The 20,273-nt window shown below is 35.6% G+C and overlaps 1 pseudogene across 1 annotated transcript; it reads left to right on the top strand.

The window, feature by feature from the left end:
* Window positions 1-6: 6 nt before the first annotated feature.
* Window positions 7-18,043, top strand: LOC309835238 (receptor-interacting serine/threonine-protein kinase 2-like; annotated as a pseudogene). The gene is made up of 6 exons (XR_014298546.1): window positions 7-209; window positions 4,909-5,062; window positions 7,648-7,845; window positions 15,709-15,868; window positions 16,941-16,990; window positions 17,830-18,043. The product of XR_014298546.1 is annotated as a receptor-interacting serine/threonine-protein kinase 2-like (transcript).
* The last annotated feature ends 2,230 nt before the right edge of the window (window positions 18,044-20,273 follow it).

Raw genomic sequence — 20,273 nt, 5'->3', positions numbered from 1 at the left:
CGATCGGCTGCTTGAGTGCCCGCGCCACCCGCTACCATGAACGAGGAGGCCATCTGCAGCGTCCCGCCCACCATCCCGTACCACAAGCTCGCCGACTTGCGCTACCTGAGCCGCGGCGCGTCCGGCACCGTGTCTTCTGCCCGCCACGCAGACTGGCGCGTTCGGGTGGCCGTGAAACACCTGCACATTCACAGCCCGCTGCTCGACAGGTAGGGCGCCCTGGCGGCTCCACCGCGGAGCCCCGAAATCTGCGTTCCCCACCCCACTGGCTCTAACCCCCGGCAAGCGGGCTCTGAAGCCCAAGCGACGGTGACCACTTGGGATCGGCCGCACACCTCGTCACCTCTAGGCAGCCGTTCAACGCTTGGGCTAACATGGTGGGGAGAGCAGGCTTCTCTGGAGATGCAGCAATCACGCTTCTTTTCACTGCCCTCCCTTTTTTTTCTTACTCCTGGGCCTCCTTTCTCCAGACACCAAAAATCAGCAATCACAGCCCAACTCTAAACGTCCTCTTTATTGAAGTTGGGTTCTGTTTGCTTTGTTTTTCCCTTTTTTTTTTCTTTTTTGAAGTCGAATTCTAGGGCTGCACTGCCCAATAGGTAGCTCTTAGCCATAGGTGGCTATTAACCTTTTTTAAAAGTGGCTATTAGAAAATTTCAAATTGTATATGTGGTTCACATTATATTTTTATTGAACAGCACTGCTGTAGAGTCTGGGACGTTTTGGTTTGGGCTTTTTGTTGTTTTTGGTTTACACATGTAGGCATGAAAGTTTAGATATCAAACTCAATTTAGTTTCTCCTCTTACCGTCACAGGGAAGGAAGCCTGTCTCTAGAGGAAACTTGTATTATTTTTGCTAACAATAAACTGAAATCAGAAAGCTGTTAAATGACCCAAACTTTTGAATGTCTCTCCCATCCTGGACCAAGTTTAGTGCAATGTCCAGATTTCAAGGGAAGGCTAGATTAGTTCCTGTTTCCAGAAAAACCTTTCAACCGTATATATTAATCAGTGAGTCTAGTCACTAGTCTTGTGTATTTTCCTTCCAATAGGAATTTAACTAGGCCCTGCATTCAATTCTTAGTGAGTTAACATCCATGATTGCAACATTCTCCTCTCCTCCCCCTATATCTAAAGTGAAAATACATCATGCTAGATGCCTGATTAGCTAGAGGCTGTCAGTATCCAACAGCAGATAAATTCCTCAGCTTCAGCCCTGCTAATGGTATTGACTTTCATCTGCCTGTGGCTTTTACTTGCTCTCTTGCTATCAGGCTTGGATGGGCTAGATCTCACAGTAAGTTTGAGACACCTCTAGAAATTGTTCCCGCTTCTTGTGTACCATAATCCTGATTTAGTGATATACAGGGTATATTTACCCTGGGTCTTGAATTCTGTGGAGCGATTACTGGGAAATTATGTGTATGTAGTCAACTTTGAAGGGTGGTGGTTGATTAGAGAGGGTAGATGTATTTTAGAATCAACTATTAAAATATGTGGAAATCTAGCACTGATGGACTCCTTAGGTATTTTAAAGGAGATTGATCCTCCCATTTTGGATGCTGCTTCTCAAGATTTTAATTTATCTAAGTTTTGTGCCATTTGGGGCCAAGAAATGAAGGGAGTTCCCTCTCATGCTCATTAACAATTTCATAATCTAAAATTCTTCACTAAATCGGGTAGGAAATTAATTCTGCCGTCAAAGACGCCATAAGGACCAGTGCAACACTCTGGCATTACTGCATCACATTTTTTCTTCCACTTGTTTCCTAGAATGTTAACATTAGCTGTATTTATGTAGTCTGAGCATAGGACTGGGCTCTGCAGTTGACTCACAGGGTGTCTTATGTCCTCACTTATGAAGTGGGAATAACAGATACATGTACTTCTTGGGCTCTGGTGTGGATAATGTTTGCATTGTTCTTTGAGATCACAAAAGAAAACTAAGTTTATGTGCTGTAACATGTTCTTATTTTAGTGATTGGTGAATTATTCTCTGTAACCTGACTTCTGCCCATGAGAGGACCTTCCCCAGCAATCTCCCAACGCCTTATGAATAGGTGAGTCTGATAGGTTGTTCAAATACCTTGTGTAAACAGTGTAACTGTTTTGTAACTGAAATTTGTTATGGGTAATTTTGGTAATATGTCTGTAAAAGCTGTTTTACATTTTTATTTTTTTAATATAAAAACCTAGTTTTAAACTGTGTTGGCTTTTTCTGTTTTCCCACTCATTCTTCCTGAAATCTGACTTCAAGAATTTTCCTTCTCTGATTAAGCAGTGAGTGGAAAAAACAAAGGCTTTAGCGTCCCACAATTGCAATTCAAATCTGACTCCAAATCTGCCACTTATTGTTGGCATGACCAGTAGAAATTATTAATTTATGTGAGCCTTCGTGCTCTCATATATAAAGTAGGGATAATGAAACCAACTGTAGTAAAGTGGCCAACAAATAATAGGATCACAAGAGAAGGAAGAATGCATCATACTCTTCATGGGAGGGGGAATTAGTACATTAAGTATCAGTAAGATATCCCCTAGCATGCCCTCTCTATAATTCTTTCTCAGGGAAGGTTTCTCCAGGAACCTTCCCAGCAAAGGTGCTACTCAATAACTGTCTTGTTGACCTACATTTCATGAGGCAAATACAGACCTGTTTCAGCTTAGGAAATATAAATTTAATTAAAGCAGGTCTCACAAACTGGTAAAATGGGTTGCCTCACAGTTGGGATATTAAGTGGCTGAAGAGCAGGGAGAAGAAGAGAAACTCTTTTATGCATTCTTGTAATTCTTGAATTTTGAAACATGTAAGTATATTACCTCTTCAAAACATAGATGACTAAGATGTTTTTGCTTTATTTTGCTTATTGTTTGTTTTTAAAGGAGGCTTCATAGTCTGGTCTGGAATGTCTGTTGCTTTTCTTATTTCGGCAGCCATTCATCAAGAGTTTGGGTGGTTTAAGCACCAACTAATCATCATTGTTTACCTAATAAGCTTCTCCTAGAGACAGTTCTCTTTCTATTACTGCTGCTACCAATACCAAATCGTCCATGGAAAAAAATTGGTGACAAATGCAGTTCCCTTCATATATATGTACACACACACATACGTACACACACACATACATACACACACATATACACATATATATATGTATATACCTCCCTTAGTCAATCAGGTCAATCAGTCAGCCACCAGAGCCTGGGTATTCTATTCAGCTAGTGTTTTTCTTTCTATTTACACTGCAACCTTTATAGTTTCAGACTCTCATTGCTTCACATCTTAACTAGTATTATAATCTTCTAATACCTGGCTTTCAAACTCTACCTCCTTCTGCTGATCCTACACCTTGCTGCCAAGTTAATCATCCTAAAAGTTTGTTCCACTCCTGTCACTCCTGTGCTCAATAACCTGTAGTCACAACTCAGTGACTACCAAATCAAGTGTAAATGCTCTCACCTGGCTTTAAGGCTCTGAGATGAGGCCCTACCCTACCCTATTCACCTTCACTCCCTTTACACACGCTGTTACACATCCTGATTCATATTAAACAATTTGTCATTTTCCAGATATAGCCTGTACTTTAACTTCCTTGAGTTCATTTGATACACATCTATTAGACAAATTCTGTGTGCCAGGTACTGTTCCAGATCCTGGGGAGACACAGATGAAAAAGAAAGGCAAAATCTCTCCCGTCTTGGGGAGGGACCACATATCTTGGATGCCCTTTTTCCAGTGGTTGAAATTCTATCCATCCTTAAGGTACTGTTGACATCTCTCTCTAAAGGCTGTAGCAACTCCCTTAGCCCAGATTTACTAGTTCTCTGAGCTCCCTATATTTATTTATTTATTTGCGTGCTTATTTACTTGTTTTTGATGGCGCTTATCATATTCTGCCTTATATTTTAAGTATTTGGTTTTCTTTTTTTGCTTTTCTTATTTTTTAACTTTATTGAGGAATAATGACAAATATAATCGTATATATTTAAAGTGCAAAACATGATTATTTGCTATACATATACATCATCATGGAATAATTACCAATATCAATATAATTAACACATCCAAAGACATACAAGTGACCAATAGGTATATGAAAAGGTGCTCAACATCACTAATCATTGGAGAAGTGTAAATCAAGACCACAGTGAGTACTTATTTTTCTTAAAACGATTTCTGGACAGTTTGAGGTCACAGACTATGTGTTTTGTTTTTTGGTTTTTTTAAACTTACTAGTCTCCATAATACTGAGCACAGTTCTTTATTCATAATAAATGTTCAATATTTATTTGTTTTATGAATGAAAAATCAAATGAACCTAGGATCCAGAGTTAGCCCAGGGATCCATTCTAAGCATTTACCTGTTCTCAGTGTCCTTTTCCTGTGTTCCAGTATATAATTTCTAAGCATTATTGACCCTTATGCAACTATTATCATCTAGTCATTAAAATCTACAACATTTAAGTGTTTTAATATTCAGGATATTTAGAAAATTTTTACATGGTATGCAACCATAAAATTTAATATAATAGTCTAATCAAATTTGATCATTTTAATACAACATAAACTTAATGTAATTAGTTCAACACCTATCATTCTAATATAGACTTTATAAACTTAAACATGGTATTCTTTCCCTTTCCTGAGAAGAGTACAATAATAATCTGTATATAGCACTTTTTTCTGTCAGTGGCTTATACAGGTATTTTGGTCTCTAAACAGACCTATGGAATATATAGGGTAGATATTATCCCAACTTTAAACACGAAGAAACTAAGAGAAGCTGCATAATTTACATGAGGTCAAAAGCTAATGAATGAAAAAATCCAGGATTAATTAATATTTATGGGCTTGATAATTGTGTATTTTTCCTTACTTTGAAATAATTATACGTTTTCTTTCTTTAGTGAAAGAAATGATGTCTTAAGAGAAGCTGAAATTTTACACAAAGCTAGATTTAGTTACAGTCTTCCAATTTTGGGAGTTTGCAATGAGCCTGAATTTTGGGGAATAGTTACTGAATACATGCCAAATGGGTCATTAAATGAACTCCTACATAGGGTAAGTATTATACATTTTCAGTCATTATAATTCTGTTATTCAACCTATATAGTACTTTCGTTTTACAAATGATCAGATTATTTAGGGATATATAGATGAATCAAAATAAGAATAATGAAAAACTTCACCATTTATGGCTTCTTTTGTGTTGTTAAAACTACTGTGGGGCTTCCCTGGTGGCACAGTGGTTGAGAGTCCGCCTGCGGATGCAGGGGACATGGGTTCGTGCCCCGGTCCGGGAGGATCCCACATGCCGCGGAGCGGCTGGGCCCGTGAGCCATGGCCGCTGAGCCTGCGCGTCTGGAGCCTGTGCTCCGCAACGGGAGAGGCCGCAACGGTGAAAGGCCCGGGTACCGCAAAAAAAAACACAAAAAAACTGTGGAGTCAGACCCTGCATTCTAAGTGACCTAGATTATTTTGCTTAGGTTACTGTTCCTGAGGCTTACATTGAATTCGAATATCCACATGTATATATATGTAAGAGAGGAACAGGAGAGAGAAAAGATAAACTCTGCACACCATACAATTTATTGTTAGTTTAAGCCAGATTTCATTTTATGTTAAAGACAATGTAGGGTTCAAATTAAATGTTAATAATACCAGTTCATAAAGTTCTGAATTAATAGACCAAATAAATCTGAGTATCAAATACATGAGCTTTTCCAATAATAGACAATGGCATGAGCCATGTACCTTTTTCCTAAGGTATCAGTTATCTGGCTTTAATTGTGAAGCCCATCAGTAAACAAATATGGCCCGGTTGTGGGGGGTGTCCTCATTCTCAAAATATGTGTATCCATCTATTGTTGTTTGCTTGCTCTCATATTACTAAGATTATCTCTAGCCTGCAGTTTCTGTCAAGAAATATTTTTAAAGAACTCGGTCTCTTTTGTGAGGGGTGCTTTAGTTAAAACTGAGTAGTAACATAATCTGTAAAATCTAGTCACTGAACACTCCTAAATTCTGATACATCACAGTGATCTATAAGCAAACAAGAGAGAATGGGTGCCACTGTCACCACTCATGGAGTGACTTCCTCTTTATTTCGGGATACAACACATTCTGTTTGTGACAGGACCATCTGAAACAAAGGCAGAGTAAAGTAACTAGTGTCAGTGTATAAGATTTGTGTAACCAACACAGCAAGTAAGATACAAATACTAATTAAACACAGTTTCCTTTTGTTAAATGAGTATAAGCATAAATTCTACTGTTGTCTTCCCATACCCCAGCACCACAGTAGATGCTCTGGTACCCAAATTTGGAGCCCATTAGAAATTCTAGAGCCTCCTACAGGGGGATTGCTGACTCCTGGAAGGAATCATAAAATACATAGTGAGCACTCATCTACCTTCCTCTCCATGATCAAAAGCTTCCATATAGCACTATACTGCAGAGAGGCCTTGTTACTTCTTTAAACTATATAATTTTCAGAAAAAGTTACCTTTTTAAAGATTAAAAGATTCAGTTACTCAAGGGGATGGGAGTCTGTGTATACAAGAGGAAGTAATGTTGAACATTTGTGTTTTGTGTTTCTTTTGGTGTCCTGTATTATTGGGTCAGGATTTATCTTGAAGCACGTTCCCCCAACCTCACAAAAGATTGATGAAAAAAATCAAAATACTATGTAAAGACAAGTATTTTGAGCCACTCCCCTGCCAAGTTAGTTAATCAATGAACTATAAGCTGACCCATCTGCAGAAAAAAAATTCTTAAGAACAGTTTTGAGCTCAGTGGAAGCATACTTTTTCATATTATTTAGTAAAATGTACCCAGTGGCATGGTCCCTGATGATTCATAGTTGGATATTCCCAAATTATCTAATTTTTCTGAGTATGTTCATTCTCCTGGGAAGCTGTATTAACTTTTATGTTCAGAAAACATTTAAGAAAGTTCAGATGACTGTCACTTGTAAGTACCAGGAAATAGAAAACATTACATTTTTAATGTTTCTATGTTATATATACTTAGAAATGAAGATGATTTTTGTCTCCTTCACAAAAGCAAAACTCCCAAATGCTAATTTTTCAAGCTGAAATGCAAGTAAATATATGATTTAAAAATATGAAGTATTAATGCTTAGTAAGTAAATGTATTATGGTCATAATTTTAATTGATGCAGTGGTTATCATCGTAATCAAGTATGGTTTTATATTAATAGGAAATTTAAAATATAAATTTTGAATAGAAACAAATTGTGTGTGTGTGTGTGTGTGTGTGTGTGTGTGTACACATTCATGGGCACAAGTTATTTGATAAGAAGCCATAGAATGGGAAGATGGGTATGAGTATAAATACATGTCTGGGTATTATACAGATAAAAAATAATTTAAAACTGTCTCAACTGAAGAAAGCCCCCATACCATGTAGTTGCATTACCAGTATAAACTAAAAGGAAATATCAGTACTGTAAAGTCATTATTTTCTCTAATAATTGAGGAAAGTAAGATACAAGGATGTTAAATAACGTCAAATTGATAATATAACAAAATGAGTATTTTTTGCCCTGAATTTAGTTATACAGATATTTAGTTTAATACTATATTTCCTCATGGAATATTTCATTTTCTAAGTGGAAATAAATTTGGCCACTGATTTTAGTTTTGTTTCTTTCCACATATATGAGGAAAAATGAATATCCTGATGTTCCTTGGCCATTAAGATTTCGTATTCTGCATGAAATTGCACTAGGTGTAAATTACCTGCACAATATGAATCCTCCTCTACTTCATCATGACCTGAAGACTCAGAATATCTTATTGGATAATGAATTTCACGTTAAGGTAGTTACTTTTTTTTAAAAAAAAGCTTATCTGCATCCTTGTGTTTAATAGTTTTAAAGACTTTTTAGTTATTTCTTCTATCTTACCAATTTAATATCTCTGCCTTTTCCATAGCCCCTAATTCAGTGCCACTTCTTCCTGCTGCAGTGAGTTAGTTATTCCTAGACTACAGACATTGGTAAAATTATGGTTCAAAATACAGTCATTCTGTTCTTAATTTAAATTGTCGATTATACCTTTGTTAACTTTTCATTTTGAAATTATTATAGATTCATAGATGGTTGCAAAGATAATACAAAGGAGTCCCATGTACCCTTCACCCAATTTCTGCCAGTGGTTACATCACATATAATTATAGTACTATTTCAGGACCAGGAATTTGGCATTGGTACAATGCATGTATATAGTTCTGTATCACTTTATCATGTGTAAATTTGTGTAACCACCACAGCAATCAAGATATAGCACTACTCCGTCACAAGAAAGATATCACTTATGCTACCCTTTTATAGTCATACCTTCTCCCCTCTATCATACCTAACTACTGTCAACCACTAACCTGTCTTCCATCTCTATAATTTTGTCATTTCGAGAATACTATATGAATGGAATCATACAGTGTGTGATATTGTGAGACTGCTTTGTTCACTTAGCATAATACCTTTGAGATCCATTTAAGTTGTTGCTTGTGTCAACAGTTGGTTCCTTTTTCATTGGTGAATAGTATTCCATGGTATGGGTGTACAAAAGTTGTTTAACCATTCAGCTGTTGAGAGATATTTTGAGAGATATTTTTAGTCTTTGGCAATTACAATAAAGCTCCTATGAACAGTCCTGTGCAACTTTTTGAACAAACGTAAGTTTTCATTCCTCCTAGATGAATGCCCAAGAGTGTAACTGCTTGGTCATATGGTAAGCATATGTTTAGCTTTTTAAGAAACTACCTAGCTCCTTTCCACAGTGGCTGTACCGTCGTATATTCCACCAGCAATGTATGAAAGACCCAGCTTTTCTGCACCCTCACCAGCATTTGGTATTATCATAGTTTTTTATTCTAGCATTCTAATAGATGTATAGTGATATAGCACCATGGTCTTAATTTTCATTTTCCTATAATGTTGAATATTGTTATTTATTTATTTGCCATCTCTATATCCTTTTCAGTGAAACATCTCTTCATATCTTAAGACCATTTTCTACTTGGATTCTTTGCTTTTATACTATTGGGTTTTAAGAGTTCTGTATATTTTTTAGATATAAGTCCTTAATCAGATATGTAGTTTGCAAAAATTTTCTGCCAATCCAAAGTTTGTTCTTTTCATCCTTTTAACAGGGTCTTTCACAGAGCAGAAGTTGTAATCTATTTCTTTTATGATCATGCTTTTGCTGTCATGTCTAAGCACTCTTCACGAAGCCACAGGTATTGCAGATTTACTTCTATGTTATCTTCTAAAAGTTCCATAGATTTATGTTTTACATTTAAATCTGTGATCTGTTTTGAATTCATTTTTTGCATAAAGCATAAGATTTAGATACCTAAAGGCACCAGAGCAGTAGTGATTTCAGTTACCCTATATGTAACTGATGACAGCAAATAAAAGGTAGTTGCTGAGAAATTAATATTAAATGTAACTCACTTTATTTTTACATAGTATTTTGCTACACTTCAAATAATATACATAATTGAAGATTATTATAAGTATCCAAAAATGTTCAAATAAGTAATAAGGAAGTTGGAACAATAGAAAAATAAATATAAAAAGTGTGAGAAAAGTTAAGTGAAAAAATAAACCTTTATTGAAGGCACTCCCTCTGCCTAGAATAAAATGGAAGGAAAAGGAAGAGAGAAGCAAGCTGCTGCCTCAATACTACTTAAAAAAAAGAGACAAATCTATTCCATCAGTTATAGAACCATACAGGTAGAAGTGACCTATTCTAGTCCCCTAATCAGCTGGTCCTCTGAATCCTCACTACAACAATCCCTCATCTCCCAAGGCAGTTACCCTGTGACAAGAGAGTGTTTAAGCTCCGTAACTGAATGACTGTGACATTTTTTTATACGATCAGTCAAAACTCCTTCTCTGTTGCTTCCACTCATCGGTCCTAGTGATAAAGTGAGTTCAAAGTCCAATTTTATTTCCACCTGACAGTGCTTCTGAGATTTGAAGTTAGCTATAATCCCCTTACTTCTCACGTACACTTTTCCCTTATACACATCTTTAGTTTCTTCAGCCAATTTCCTTATTACATAGGTTTTAATCCCAGGTGCTATCTAGATGCATCTGTGTTTAAATCTCTCTTAAATTTTGATCCTCAAAACTAATCCAAATACCCATATATACCTAACACAAGTTTGTGTGGCCAATACATTAGTGAGGTCAAACAAACCAAAATGTCAGAGTTTGGAGCAGAGAAAGGTTTATTGCAGGGCCAAGCAAGGAGAAGAGGTAGCTCATGCTGAAAAAACCCTAACTACCCAAAGGGTTTCAGCAAAGCATTTTTAAAGGCAAGGTGAGGAAGGGACACACCTTGGGTATGTGGTCAGCTCTTGCACAAATTCTCTGATTGGTTGATGGTGGTCAATCCTTAGGTGCTAGAAGGTCTGGGGATTACGTGCCCATGATCATCAAGTAGTTAATTTCTTCCATTTGTTGGTGGTTTTAGCATCTGAAAAACTCAGGAAATATGCATCAGATACTATTATCTAGGTACTTTAGAGAGGAGCTAAAGCAGTAGATATGTGGAGGGAGGTCTGTCCCAGGAAGGCCTCATAGGGTCCTGGTCATTTACACCCCTGATGTGGTGTGATAAATGTAGAATCGTCCTTAAATACTTTACTTCGTATTCATAGTTCCTTACTAATTCGTCTTTTGGGGGGCAGTCCTATAACAACATTCAAGTTGGGCTCAGTGTCAACAAAAAACACTGAGAGGTTTTCTTTCTTTCTTTTTTTTTAATGTATTGTTACTTAAGTCATGTCTCCTTGTCATGTACTTCACAGGATATTTTCTGGACATCATCAAAGTTTATCTTGTTAGATTTGGGTGATAACTTCAGCTCTTAAGACCTTTTTGAATGTTTTTTCTGTAGCCCAAGGATTTTTAACTTTGTCCTCCAGCTTTGTGTCATCTTCAAATTTAATTAGCTGCTTTTTTGTATCTTCAAGTCATGATTAACTATTAAGCAGTACAGAGCTCAAATCAGAGCTACACAACATGGTCTGAAAACCTCCTTTCAAGTCAATATCAATCCTTTTATTAATTAGGGCTTTTGGAGAATAAGCATTCATTTTGTTTGGAATACTCCTAAAAGAGCTGTTATACAGCCCATATTTCTCCATTTTTTTCCATTAGAATATTACAAAAGTCCTTGCTTGACTGCTTTCCCAGGTGTCCTTGTTACCAAGTCCAAGTTCATACTGCTCACTGTAGGACAGGGCCAGTAAATCAACAGATGAGGTGTTGGGGCAAGGAATAGCAACTTTATTCAGAAAGCCGGTAGACCAAGAAGATGGTGGACTAGTGTCCCAAAGAACCACCTTACCCCAGCTAGAATTCAGACTAAAAGGGGAGAGGGTGTGGTTGCTTGTTGCAAATTTCTTGGACTCCTTTGTTCTTGCAGCAGTCCATGTAGGTGAGATCTTGATGTTCCTGTAAACGTCCAACAAGACAAATGTAATTGTCTGTTCTGTAACTTTTTATCTCTGTATGAATAGAAAAGTGTTATACCCTTAAAGGTCAGAGCCTTGAGAATGGGCTGTCTTGTATATTTCAGGCTATAGGCAACATTCTTAACTTGTAGCAAAAGCAATAGAATACGAAGGTTACAGTAAAAGAAACAGATCCAATATGGAGTCAGATTTATTCTTCCTTGTTACATACTCATGACTTACTCCCTTTCCTTTTCTTCCTCATTATCAGAGTGGCTTTCCCTGACAACCCGCCTAGTTCCTCTGTATCCTCATACCTTGATTAATGCTTCTCCATAGTATTTTTCACCATCTTACAAAACATTTTTTATTAATATGTTTATTGACCGTCTTCCCCAATTATAATATAATAAGCTTCACAAAGACTAAAATGTAGTCTGTTTTATTCACTGCCACCTGCTTAGCATATGCCGTATAGAAGCATTCAATAAGTAGTTGTTGAATGAACAAATGAATGAATTCCAGATCTTCTATATATACCCGATAGGTCTGATAATTTAATAGTCAAGGATATTATTAAAGTACCTCAGACTGTTTTATAATATACAAACTGTTTTAACGTTTACTCTTTGACAGTAGTCCTACTGACAAAAAAGGAAATGAAGTCTGTCATTCCTTTATTAAGTATTTGTGGAGCAACAGTGTTGTGCTAGACATCCCAAGTACTTGGGATATGTCGCATGAGGTCTGAAATTGATCACTGGGCTAATATAATTTTTCATTAGTTCTTTCTGGCTCTTTTATCAATTACTCATAAAGTAACCCTTTCATTACATTTTTAAACCTGGGATTAAGGGTAGTCTCTGCCAATATATAGATTTGCAAAATCAATATTATTTTCCCTTCTTAAAAATCAGAATGACATTTGCTTTTCTCGTATCCTGTAATACCTCTCCATCACCATGGAGGTATTCGCGAGTATTCTAACTAAACCTGAAGTATATGTAAAATGACCTGAGATTTGTCCTTTATAAACTTTTCAACCTCCTTGGACTTTATTTTCTTCATCTCAGTCCAGAAACTATTCTTGATACAGAAAACAGAAGCAAAGTAATAGGTGATGATGATCCCTACTTTCTCTTTTTCATTGATCAGTAGGGTAGCCATGGTCTTTCTTTGAAATAAATAGAATTTAAAATAGTTTGGCTTTGTGTGTTTTTTTTAACTTTTATTAGCTTTAACACATACAAAACTGTGACCTTTCTAATACTATTCTTATAAATTATGATACTCTTTTATATGCATCCTGTGTGTCTCTACTTTTTATTTTATAAATGTCCCTTAAAAGTCAAAGTTTATCAGTGACTCATGAAAAAATAACAGTTACCTGATCTACCTATCTTCTTGGAAGGGCCTTTAAATGAAGTGCAAAAAATCTTTTAAAATACTTAATGAAATTAAATGGAAACACACCTTGCTACAGTTTTTTGAAGTAAATTTTTATACTGGAATGCTAACCAGAAACATAGTATCTAAAAGAAAAACATATACTACCAATTAAGATCAACCAGGACTTTTCTACTTTAAAAAGAATACATTCAATTTGTTTATCTGCTGGTCAGTATCAATTAGTGCACCTTAAATACAAATGAACCTGTGGTAGGCTTATTTGAAATAAATGTTTATATGTACCACGTTTGATTTCTCAGCTATTCTGTCCATCATGTGTGGAACTTCTAAGAATACTTAAAGTTATTCCTCATAGCTTCTTACTGATAACTTTATAAATTTACAGACATGGATAGTATTATATAAATGAAAATAGCTATTCTGGTAGGGTAATAAGATTATGGATGATTTTTATGAATAGTGTGTTTTAATTTCCTCTAGTTTTTTAATCTTTTTTTAAATTGAAGTATAGTTGATTTACAATATTATGTTAGTTTCAGGTGTACAGCAAAGTGATTCAGTTTTATATATTTTTCAGATTATTTTCCTTTATAGGTTATTTTGAGATACTAAATATAGTTTCCTGTGCTAATACAGTAAATTCTTGTTGCTTTTATCATCTTTTTTAGCTAAAAAGAACCTTTACCTTTGAAATGCATGTTAAGATCTTGTATAGAATAGAAAAGTTCCTATCCTCTGTCTTCATTGCTGAATGATACCAAGACCCTCAAGAAATCATGGAACTTGTATTCCTCTCATCATATTCTTCACTTTTTTTTCTTCTCTGGAAGATCCAGATTTAATGAATCGTGTCTTTGGTATATGGTGTTTGCAATAGAGAAGGGGGACAAATATGGTTCCATGTGAAAGCCAAACTAAATTAGCTGATAAAGGGAATTCTGATTAAGTTTTCTAGGTGAGATTTAAGAACATAGATGAAGACCTTAGGTGAAGTGAAAGGAGCACATAAGGAAGCAAGCTCAGAATACATTTTCTCCAGCACTGTATTCAAACCAGTATTTAGCCCAGTAGTTTGCAATTTGTGGGTCAGGTATAAGATGGACCACATCCCAGTTTTTGTTTTTTTTTTAACATTTCTCACTGTGGCACAGAAGTAAACTTTGCTTCTCATAGTAATGCTTATTATCCTAGCAGATGTGCAGCTGGAGTACTTTTTTTGCTTTTAGAGAATGAGTGGGAGGAATAAGAGTTTGTAGTGGCAAGTAGAAGTAAGTAGGATATTCGCTTCCCCAGAGTCTTAATACCACCTCAAAGTGTATTAAAGGCCCTGAAACTATGTACTGTGCTTATTAGTATTGTATGAATAAGAGCAATCTTTAGAGGCTTATTCCCAATGTACAAGACATTAATAATACTAACACACAGGGGTCATTTACTATGTGTCAGATACTGTTCTGAGTGCTTCACTTAGAATAACTAGTTTAATATCCTCAGTACAACCCTGTGTTATGTTATTATCCCCAGTTTAAAGATGGGTAATCTGAGGCACAGAGAAATTAGAAAACTTGTCCAAGGTTGCACAGCTAATTAAGGGGTAGAAGTGGAATGTAAATCTAAGTAATCAAGGCTCTAGAACCCATGTTCCAGAACACATATTATATTGCCTTTAGAAATCAATCCAGCTTATCTTCATGTAGTGGCACCATGTTTCCTCTTGGTCTTTTCTAATTATTTTTCTTAGACTTACCCTTTTATTATGATACTGTATGAAAGATTCATATAGGCTACCCCCTCCCTTTTTGGAGTGGGGCCATAATTTTTTTTAATCTCAAATTCATCTAAACACTAAATAACTTATTTCTTCTCTTAAAGCTAGTGAACATTTTAAGAGTTAAATGATTGAACCACAAATGGTGTGCTGGATAGAGCTCATTCCACTCTGTTGACTCCTAAATTGTGCCGTGTGAAGGTCTAAGTGATTTAAATTAAATGTCTTCAGAGTTTTCCTATACTCTTTTGTTCACTAAATATTGTTTCTGTTCTTACATTTTTGTCTCCCTTTTAAAAAAAAAATTGGAACGTTTTAGATACTTAGTTATAAGATATTGTGTATTGATAGTATCTGCACAAAATTTACAAGTGAAGTAAAACTGTAAAGGACATATCAAAAGTACAGAATGTTTGTCAGTGATAATGCTTTAGGCACTCCTTGTCATGGACATAAATATGTTTTATATGCTAATTATACTATTGTTAACAGATATTCTTTTAGTGGTAGGCATAAATCATATAATAATGAGTTACACTATATTGGAATTTTACTTATTTCAAACTTTAAGGATACTATTTTTAGCACATTATAAATAAGAACATAGAAACCTGAGTTGTAAACAATACCCAGTGACAATCGTATTAGATATGACTAGTTGAGCAGTTTTGTGAGGTATAGGAAATTTTGAAAGCACATGATATAAAGCTACTTGTCACAAAAAGTGAAGTGTATATACTCATTCAGAATAAAAGGCAAAAATACTCCTGTTTAAGTTTTCAAAACTTAGTCTCTTTTAAAATTTGTAATATTATGCTGAACTTCAAGTCAGTTTATATTGCTTTTAGAGTTGTTGGGTTCAGCACTATGGAATCCAATTTGTTAAGAAACTAATAGACTATTATAGAAATAAAATATTAATATATGTAGCATTTACTCTGATCTCATGTCTAAATATAATAAATATAAACAAAAACAATTCTTGAACTTTTTTAAAGAGAAAATTTAAAAATTCAATTACTCTTTTCCCTTCCAGATTGCAGATCTTGGCTTATCAAAATGGCGCATGATGTCCCTCTCACAATCACGAAGTAGTAAATCTGCACCAGAAGGAGGGACAATTATCTATATGCCACCTGAAAACTATGAACCTGGACAAAAATCAAGGGCTACTATATCAAGCATGATATATACAGGTACAGCATGTTACTTTTGCTCAGAGTTAACCTTGTCTAAAAAACAAGATTAATCAATCCGAATTTTGAAGCTACATTTTAAAAGTATGATTTTTATGCTTCTCTCATAAGTGTGGTGAAAATAGAGACAGTGGTTAATGTTTTTCATATTAAAGATGCCTTGCTTTGGGAGTTCCCTGGTGGCCTAGTGATTAGGATCCCGGTTTTCACTGCCATGGCCCAGGTTCAGTCCCTGGTCAGGGAACTGAGATCCCACAAGCTGTGTGGTGCAGCCAAAAAAAAAAATTAAAAATTAAAAATGTGAAAATAAAGATGCCTTACTTTTTTTTTTAATATTTATTTACTTATTTATTTGGTTGCGGCGGTGGGCTCCTTAGTTGCGGCACATGGGCTCCTGGGTTGCAGCATGCAGGCTCCTTAGTTGCAGAATGCATGTGGGATCTGGTTCTCTGACCAGGGATCAAACTCGGACCCCCTGCATTGGGAGCATGGAGTCTTAACCACTGCGCCACCAGGGAAGTCCTGATGCCTCGCCTTAAGCTACTTTTACATCCTTAAAAATTATTAAAGCATATCTTGTTGTCCTATCAATTTATAATATTCAAGGGTTTTTATCATATGTGACCTTGATAGGTGGAGGGAAACAGTGCAGTTAACATTTAACACTACCAAAAGAGACAGTACTTACACCAGAAAAAGAGTCAATAGAATAGGGCTACATGAGACAGCCCTTTTTATTGCTCTTTATTTTGTGTGAATAATAGAATCATGTAATTAAAGGGCATAGCTTATCTAGGTGTTAAAGAATCATCCACAAGTTATCCTTGCCTATAACTTCAAGTTCTTATTACAGTAATTTCCTAATTTTTCAAATTGAATTAATTCCCTTTCAAAACAAAACTGTATATGAATATTCATCATCTTGGTTCTATATAGTGATTCTTTAAGCAGCATTTCACTACATTATTACTTTAAAAAATGGTATCTCACAGTCAGCTTTTAAAATCAGTACCATTTTAGTTTATTATGAATAGTTTATAAAGTACTATATGTATATTTTTATCTTAAAGAGCTATGCAGTTATCACATGGGAAGTCTTATCTAGAAAACAGCCTTTTGAAGGTAAGTGTACTTTGACTTCCTTATTCTAGGTGACATCATATTGGTAAGTCATACTCAGAACTATCTGAATAAAGATCACTTATTTTAAATCTGCCTAACAGTCATTTTGTGGAAAACACACTAGAAAAACAACAATTTGTCATTGTGAATCCACTGTATGATGGAAAGTACTGGATTAAGGATCAGAAAAATGTGTAGATTCTTCTTGTTCTGATAGTAATTAACTCTATTATAAGCCACTAAATCTCTTAAGTCCTCATTTTTTTATCTGCAAAATAAGAATTTTGAATTCTTATTTCTAAGATTCATTCCAGCTGTAAAATCGTTTGTATGAAAATTTAACTAGTGCTTCTTCTAAAGACCAGCAAATACTGAAGAATACTTTTAAAATTTTCTGATAATATTGTCTCTTTCTTTATTTTGAGGTTCATTTAGGTCAGTTTGCTGTGTAACAACCTCAGAATCTCAGTAGTTTACAAACTAAACATTTATTTTTCATTCACATTGGGTTATTAGTTGCTGTGGCCCTTCTTGGCTCTGCTAGGTTCTGCTCAGCTCTGCTGAGCTCTGTTTTACTCTGCTCTCTTCATACTCCATTGGCCAAATCAAATCACATGGCCAAGCCCAGAATTAAAGAGGTGAAGATATAAACTCCTCCCACAAGAGGCAGCAAGTCTGGCAATAGCTGGGATCTAAATATTCCTTTGACAGAAAGGGAAGTAATGAATTATTCCTAAGATTTTAAGATTCCCTCATGTTCATTTGGTTGGCTTTAGAATGTATTTAATATATTAAATCATAATATATTTCTAATGAATGAAATATATTTGTTTTGACAGAAGTCACCAATCCTTTGCAGATTATGTATAGTGTGTCACAAGGACATCGACCTGACACTAATGAAGAAAGTTTGCCATTTGATATACCTCATCGAGCACTTATGATCTCTCTAATAGAAAGTGGATGGGCACAAAATCCAGATGAAAGACGGTCTTTCTTAAGTTAGTGTACAGTTTTAATCTGGGCCTTTTGAATTACAAAAATAACAAATAACGCTGTAAATAAAATATTCCTTGAACAACTACGAAAGTTAGCTGACAAGCTCAAAGTTTTTTTTTTTCTAATTCAAAGTTGTTTTTATTTTATGAGATGAGATTGAAGTGGTAAGGAGAGGCTGTTGACTATCATCATAAAAAGGTTAGAAATTTATTCCAAGTACAATGGAAAGCCATTAAAGTGAGTTTTCAGGGAAATAACATGATTAAATTTAAGTTTAGGAGATATCACTCACTACTATGTATAAAATTGATTGGAGAAGGGCAAGAGTAGAATTTCCAGACCAATCCTGGAGATCAAAAAATCAGATAGAATTAAGATTTATTTCAGAAGTAGAATGAATCATCACCTAAATGTAAACATAGAAGAAAATCTTCATGATCTTGGGTTAAGCAAAGAGCTCTTATATATGACATCAGAAACAAGCCCTATTTAAAAAATTCTTTGATAATTGAACTTCAAAAAAATTGAAAAATTTTATACTTCAGAAGATGCTATAGAAAATGAAAAGACAAGCTGTAGACTGGGAATCATCTTTCCAACTAAAAAAAGAAAACCAAATCTATTTTCCATTCAAAACTTATGTCTAGTGCTCATCAGCATTGTATTTTAAAAAAATCAAAAGTTGCTATAATAATGGATTAACATCTTATCTCTTATCTCCCAGAACCATGTAATAGGGTGTGTGTGTGTGTGTGTGTGTGTGTGTGTGTGTGTGTGTGTATGTATGTGTATATATGTACATATATGTGTGTATGTATTGGCTTGGCCAAAAAGTTTGTTTGGCTTCTTCTATAAGATCTTACAAAAACCTGTATGAACTTTTTGGCCATCCCAATACATATCTCCTTTGTCCCCAGTGCCACTTCCAAACTATAGTTTCTTCTCCATTCCCTAAAGACTCTAGCTCTTCTGAAGATCATGCCATTAGGCAGTACTTCTCTACAAACTTCCTGGTTTTTCCCTATTGTTCATTGCAGAACAATGGCTTTTGGCTTACTTCTACATCCTGCATTGATCAGTGCTGCTGAATATTTGAGAGGAGCGCTCTGCGGATCTCTGGAGTTCTCTGTCTGTGTACTTCTCCTCTTTGGTGCTCTGTCCTATAAACTCTATCTGCCTCCGTCTACCCTAACTCCCAGCCCTGTCTCTTCAACTCTGAGCTTCCTCTGGGCCCCGCCTTACTTCTCTACCCTGTCGTATAGCTGGAAACTCTCCCAAGGCAGTAAGCTTGGGTAGTCAGGCTGTCATAAGGCTGACCTCAGTTGTTTCCTATCACTTAGAGATCACTGTCCTTTGTTGCCTGATATCTAGTGTCTTGAAAACCACTGTTTCATGCATTTTGTCTGGCTAATGGTTGCTTAAGGCAGGAGGGTGAATTGGTCCTTGTTTCTTCATCTTGGTCAGAAATGGAATTCATTGGTTTCTCTTTAAATTAATGGCTAAAACTAGGCACTAAACTCTACTTAGCAATTCTGTTATGTTTCTCAAATACATCTACTATTCCATTCTCATATATCACCTGTTCTTAAGTTGTGGTGCAGGGACCTCTGGAGGTGGGGTTGGTTCCTGAGACTTTTCTAAGTGGTTCACAAAATCAAAACTTTTCAAAATAATAAATATTAAGGTATTATTTTCCCTTTTTACTCTCATCCTCTGGAAAAATCTTTCCAGAGACTAAATTAAGTATGATGATATCATTGCTCCAACGGATAATGGAATGTGTTTTCATATACTCTGATGTGTTAAAATTTTCTGTTTTAATCTAATGTAGTAAATATCAATAGATATGACCAACATATACAAAAGCTCTTAATAATTTTGAAGAGTTCTGAGACCCAAAAGTTTGCGAATTACAGACTAGATGATCATCTTGTACTACTGTAGGAGATGCGTAAGTCCCATACTTCATGTTTCCAAAGTGAAGATGAAATTCCATTTCAATCCCTGAGAAGGAAAGCATGGGAGGAACATTTCTAGTCCTATCTGCCCCTCAGCACTCCTCCTCCTCATTTGTTAGTTTTAGAGAAAAAGCAAGCGTACTTATCTAGTCCCTTCTCAGTTTTCTCCTCCTTTTAGAAGTAAGCTTGTCTAAAGGATGCACACATTTTGTGCTTCCCCATATGGAAGCAGGTGAGGCCTGTAGCTGAGTGAGTAAATCTGTCAACTGAAGGGACAAAGTGTTACTAAGCCCATATGCTACAGATCTAAAAAGGGACAGATTCCA

The sequence above is a fragment of the Grampus griseus genome (assembly GCF_964374135.1).
Source record: "Grampus griseus genome assembly, chromosome: 17".
NCBI classification, from domain to species: Eukaryota; Metazoa; Chordata; class Mammalia; order Artiodactyla; family Delphinidae; genus Grampus; species Grampus griseus.
This window is presented reverse-complemented; position numbering and strand designations above follow the sequence as displayed.